Source organism: Callithrix jacchus, chromosome X (assembly GCF_049354715.1).
Source record: "Callithrix jacchus isolate 240 chromosome X, calJac240_pri, whole genome shotgun sequence".
Taxonomy (NCBI): Eukaryota; Metazoa; Chordata; class Mammalia; order Primates; family Cebidae; genus Callithrix; species Callithrix jacchus.
This window is the reverse complement of record NC_133524.1, coordinates 142,630,649-142,636,875: the sequence shown is the minus strand read 5'-3', so window position 1 is coordinate 142,636,875 and position 6,227 is coordinate 142,630,649. Positions and strand designations below refer to the sequence as shown.

At 43.8% G+C, this 6,227-nt stretch overlaps 1 non-coding gene and 1 pseudogene across 2 annotated transcripts; one reads left to right on the top strand and one right to left on the bottom strand.

The window, feature by feature from the left end:
* Positions 1–300: 300 nt before the first annotated feature.
* On the bottom strand, positions 301–407 carry LOC118150723 (U6 spliceosomal RNA). Its single transcript, XR_004738876.3, has one exon. It is a non-coding gene; the product is annotated as a U6 spliceosomal RNA (small nuclear RNA).
* A 2,343-nt stretch (positions 408–2,750) lies between these two features.
* Positions 2,751–5,950, top strand: LOC100414147 (ATP-binding cassette sub-family F member 1 pseudogene; annotated as a pseudogene). Its single transcript, XR_013531680.1, has one exon. The product of XR_013531680.1 is annotated as an ATP-binding cassette sub-family F member 1 pseudogene (transcript).
* Positions 5,951–6,227: the final 277 nt, after the last annotated feature.

Below are 6,227 nucleotides of genomic sequence, written 5' to 3'. Positions count from 1 at the left end.
TGAGGTAATAGAGACAAGCAGTGAGATGGTAGTAGTTAGTTCTCAGAGGGACTTTGCTGGGGTTCACATCCTGTGGTTTTGTATAATAAGTCTGAATGAGAAATAACTGTGTCATTAATATATGTGTCTTTAGTAAAAATGGATGCTGTGATTACTAAACAAAATTATTTTATATCTCTCCACTTTAATAAACATCATATATGATTACTAAACAAAATTATTTTATATCTCTCCACTTTAATAAACATCATATATAATATAAATTGAATAATTTTTTATTTGTTTTTTATTTATATTTTAAAAAATATGGAACGCTTCATGAATTTGCATGTCATCCTTGTGCAGGGGCCATGCTAATCTTCTCTGTATCGTTCCAATTTTAGTATATGTGTTGCTGAAGCAAGCACATAAATTGAATACTTTTATATAATTTTTTGATTAAAGAGTCCACAAATTCAGTTCAGAAACTCTAACTGAAAAGTTAATAAGCATCAAATTGATGTTAATATTGGTTATTGTTTTTATTTTATTAATATCACAAATAATTATTTAAAAGATAGGAAATATTGGTGAATGTGGAATGTAGTGAATTGTTCATGGCCCTTGATATAATCAGTGATGTAGTTTACCTTGTTTGAAAAAAGTAAATGTCTTTGGCAATTAAAAAATACTAATAATAGATGTGGGCCAGGCACAGTAGCTCATGCCTGTAATCCAAGCAATTTGGGAGGCCAAAGTGGGCAGATCACGAGGTCAGGAGTTTGAGACCATCCTGGCTAACATGGTGAAAACACATCTCTGTTTAAAAAAGTACAAAAAATTAGCTGGGCATGGTGGCATATGCCTATAGTCCCAGCTACTACTCAGGAGGCTGAGGCAGGAGAATCACTTGAGCCTGGGAGGCAGAGGTTGCAGTGAGCCGAGATCATGCCACTGCACTCCAGCCTGGGTGACAGAGCAAGACTCTGTGTCAAATAATAATGATAATAAATATATAATTTCACAGTAAGTAGAGAACCTAGGCAACATAAAGTATAGGCATACCCCAGAGATATGGTGTGTTCAGTTTCAGGCCACCACAATAAAGTATCTATCACAATAAAGCAAGTCACACAAAGTCTTTGGTTTCCCAGTGCATATAAAACTTATGTTTATACTGTACTGTGGTCTATTAAATATGCAATAGCATTATGTTTAAAACATATATACTTAAATTCAAGAATCCTGTATTTGTAAAAAATGCTGAAGATCATCTAATCCTTCAGTGAGTCATCATGTTTTTACTGGTAGAGGGTCTTGCCTCGATGTCATTGGCTGTTGTTGGTAATTGCTGAAGGTTGGGGTAGTTGGCCAGTTTCTGAAATTGAAGTTTGCTACATAAATTGATCTTGTCTTTACAAAGGACTTCACTGTAGCATGCAATGCTCCTGCATAGCATTTTATCCACAACTGAATTTTTTTGCCAATTTGGAGTCAATCCTTTCCAAATGTCCTGCTGCATTGTCAATTAAGTTTATTTACTAGTCTCAATTCTTTATTGTCATTTCAACAATGTTCACAGTATCTTCACCAGGAGTAGATTCTATCTCAAAAAAACACTTTCTTTGCTCATCCATGAAAAGCAAGTTCTCATTGGTTAAAGTTTTATCATGAGTTTCTAGCAATTCAGACACATCTTCAGGTTTCAATTCTATTTCTTGTTCTCTTGCTATCTCCACCAAATCTGCAATTACTTCCTCCACTGAATCATGAACCTCTCCAAATCATCCATTAGAGTTGGAATCAACTTCTTCAAAACATGTCTTAATTTTGTTATTTGACAGCTTCCTATAAATCACATGCATTCTTAATGGAATCCAGAATGATAAATCCTTTACAGAAGATTTTTAATTGGCTTGGCCCATATCTATCAGAGCAATTACTATTTAGGTCATCTATAGCCTTATGAAATGTATTCCTTAAATAATAAGCTTTGACAATTAAAATGACTCCTTGATTCATGGGCTCCAAAATGGTTATTGTATTAGCAGACATGAAAATAACATTTATCTCTTTATATATCTCCATCGGAGCTCTTTGGTGACTAGCTGCATTGTCAATGAGCAAAAATATTTTGAAAGGAGTTTTTTTAAGCAGTTGATCTCAATAGTGGGCTTAAAGAAGTAAACCATGCTGTAAACAGATGTGTTCTCATCCAGGCTTTGTTGTTCCATTTATAGAGTTCCGGCAGCAAATATTTAGCATGATTCTTAAGGGCCCTAGGATTTTCAGAATCATAAATGAGCCTTGGCTTCAACTTACAGTCATCCGTTGCATTAGCCCCTAGCAAGAGTCATCCTGTCCTTTAAACCTTTGAGGCCAGGCAGTGTTATCTCCTCTCTGTTGACAAAAATCCTAGATGACATGTTCTTCCATTAGAAGGTGGTTTCATCTGGACTGAAAATCTCCTGTTTCGTGTAGCCAACCTTCATCTACAATCTTAACTGCATCTGGATAACTTGCTATAGCTTCTGTATGAACACTTAGTGCTTCTCCTTACACTTTTATATGGAAATGGCTTTCCTTGAACCAACTTTGCTAGCTTGAATCTTTTCTTCTGCAATATCCTTACCTCTCTCAGTCTTCATAGAATTGAAGAGAGTTAGAGTCTTGCTTTGGAGTAGTTTCTGGCGTAAGAGAATGTTGTGTCAGGGTTTATCTGCCCAGAGCACTCAAACTCTCCATATCAGCATTAAGACTGATTGATGACCGGGTGCCGCCACAGTAGCTGTAACCGCCACCTCGATGCCAAAGGGGCCCAAGCAGCAGCCACCGGAGCCCGAGTGGATCGGGGACGGAGAGAGCACAAACCCATCAGACAAAGTGGTGAAGAAAGGGAAGAAGGACAAGAAGATCAAAAAAAACGTTCTTTGAAGAGCTAGCAGTAGAAGATAAACAGGCTGGGGAAGAAGAGAAAGTTCTCAAGGAAAAGGAGCAGCAGCAACAGCAACAGCAGCAGCAAAAAACGAAGCGAGATACCAGAAAAGGCAGGCGGAAGAAGGATGTGGATGAAGATGGAGAAGAGAAAGAGCTCATGGAGCGTCTCAAGAAGCTCTCAGTGCCAGCCAGTGATGAGGAGGATGAGGTACCTGCCCCAAAACCCCGAGGAGGGAAGAAAACCAAGGGTGGTAATGTTTTTGCAGCCCTGATTCAAGATCTGAGTGAGGAAGAGGAGGAGGAAGAAAAACATCCTAAGCCTGCCAAGCCAGAAAAGAATCGGATCAATAAGGCCGTATCTGAGGAACAGCAGCCTGCGTTCAAGGATAAGAAGGGAAAGGAAGAGAAGTCAAAAGGGAAGGCTAAGCCTCAAAATAAATTTGCTGCTCTGGACAATGAAGAGGAGGATGAAGAAGAAGAAATAATAAAGGAAAAGGAGCCTCCCAAACAAGGGAAGGAGAAGGCCAAGAAGGCAGAGCAGGGTTCAGAAGAAGAAGGAGAAGGGGAAGAGGAGGAGGAAAGAGGAGAGTCTAAGTCAGATGATCCCTATGCTCATCTTAGCAAAAAGGAGAAGAAAAAGCTGAAAAAACAGCTGGAGTATGAGCGCCAAGTGGCTTCATTAAAAGCAGCCAGTGCAGCTGAAAATGACTTCTCCGTGTCCCAGGCGGAGATGTCCTCCCGCCAAGCCATGTTAGAAAATGCATCTGATATCAAGCTGGAGAAGTTCAGCATCTCAGCTCATGGCAAGGAGCTGTTCATCAATGCAGACCTGTACATTGTAGCTGGCCGCCGCTACGGGCTGGTGGGGCCCAATGGCAAGGGCAAGACCACGCTTCTCAAGCACATTGCCAATCGAGCCCTGAGCATCCCTCCCAACATTGATGTGTTGCTGTGTGAGCAGGAGGTGGTAGCAGATGAGACGCTGGCAGTGCAGGCTGTTCTTCGAGCTGACACCAAGCGATTGAAACTGCTGGAAGAGGAGCGGCAGCTTCAGGGACAGCTGGAACAAGGGGATGACACAGCTGCCGAGAGGCTAGAGAAGGTGTATGAGGAATTCCGGGCCACTGGGGCAGCAGCTGCAGAGGCCAAAGCACGGCGGATCCTGGCTGGCCTGGGCTTTGACCCTGAAATGCAGAATCGACCCACACAGAAGTTCTCAGGAGGCTGGCGCATGCGTGTCTCCCTGGCCAGGGCACTGTTCATGGAGCCCACACTGCTGATGCTGGATGAACCCACTAACCACCTGGACCTTAATGCTGTCATCTGGCTCAATAACTACCTCCAGGGCTGGCGGAAGACCTTGCTGATCGTCTCCCATGACCAGGGCTTTTTGGATGATGTCTGCACTGATATCATCCACCTCGATGCCCAGCGGCTCCATTACTATAGGGGCAATTACATGATCTTCAAAAAGATGTACCAGCAGAAGCAGAAAGAACTGTTAAAGCAGTATGAGAAGCAAGAGAAAAAGCTGAAGGAGCTGAAGGCAGGCGGGAAGTCCACCAAGCAGGCAGAAAAGCAAACGAAGGAAGCCCTGACTCGCAAGCAGCAGAAATGCCGACGGAAAAACCAGGATGAGGAATCCCAGGAGGCCCCTGAGCTCCTGAAGCGCCCTAAGGAGTACACTGTGCGCTTCACTTTTCCGGATCCCCCGCCACTCAGCCCTCCCATCCTGGGTCTGCATGGTGTGACATTTGGCTATGAGGGGCAGAAACCACTCTTTAAGAACCTGGATTTTGGCATCGACATGGATTCACGGATCTGCATTGTGGGCCCTAATGGTGTGGGGAAGAGTACACTACTCCTGCTGCTGACCGGCAAGCTGACACCGACCCACGGGGAAATGAGGAAGAACCACGGGCTGAAAATTGGCTTCGTCAACCAGCAGTATGCAGAGCAGCTGCGCATGGAGGAGACGCCCACTGAGTACCTGCAGCGGGGCTTCAACCTGCCCTACCAGGATGCTCGCAAGTGCCTGGGCCGCTTAGGCCTGGAGAGTCACGCCCACACCATCCAGATCTGCAAACTCTCTGGTGGTCAGAAAGCGCGAGTTGTGTTTGCTGAGCTGGCCTGTTGGGAGCCAGATGTCCTCATCTTGGACGAGCCAACCAATAACCTGGACATAGAGTCTATTGATGCTCTGGGGGAGGCCATCAATGAATACAAGGGTGCTGTGATCGTTGTCAGCCATGATGCCCGACTCATCACAGAAACTAACTGCCAGCTGTGGGTGGTGGAGGAACAGAGTGTTAGCCAGATTGATGGTGACTTCGAAGACTGCAAGCGGGAGGTGTTGGAGGCCCTGGGTGAAGTCATGGTCAGCCGACCCCGAGAGTGAGCTTTCCTTCCCAGAAGTCTTCCAAGAGACAAGCTTGTATGGCTTGAAGTCCCCTGTTGTCTCCCTTTCTCCTCTGAAGACTGCCTCTGACCTGCAGCTGACCTGGCAACCACTCAGACACATGAAGGTGGAATGTGACCTTGATGTGACCAGGATACCACTCTGATTGCATCCATTTCTCTGAAAGACTTGTTTGTTCTACTTTTCTTCAGATAACTGACCTGGCCTTATCCTTGGCATCCCTCTAAACAAGCAGAGGTGACCACCTTATTGTGAGGTTCCATCCAGCCAAGTTTATGTGGCCAGTTGTCTGAAGACTCATCACTGAGAAGCCTGCCTCTGGTTCACCCTACAGCTTCAGGCCCAGCTGCCCCCTGGTCTTTGGGTGGTGCTGTTCTTTTCTGGTGGATTTAATGCTGACTCATTGATACAAACAGCTGTAGAAGCTCAGAGCTGGAGGTGCGGGTCTGAGGCCTTTGTCATTATCCAGCCCAAGATTTGGTGCCTGCAGCCTCTTGTCTGGTTGAGGACTTGGGGGCAGGAAAGGAATGCTGCTGAACTTGAATTTCCCTTTACAAGGGGAAGAAATAAAGGAAAGGAGTTGCTGACGTAAAAAAAAAAAAAAAAAAAAAAAAAAAAGACTGATTGATTTACTTCGCCTTTGCATGATCACTGGAGTAGCACTTTTAATTTTCTTAAAAACTTTTCCTTGCATTCACAGCTTGGCTCACTGTTTGGTGCAAAAGGCCTAGCTTTTCACCTATCTTGAATTTTGACACACTTTCCTCACTAATCTTAGTCAGTTTTTAATTTATAGTTAGGGATGTGTGAGTCTTCCATTCACTTGAACACTCAGAAGTCATTGTAGGTTTTTAATTGACTTAATTTCCATAGATTTTGTTTTGTTTTGTTT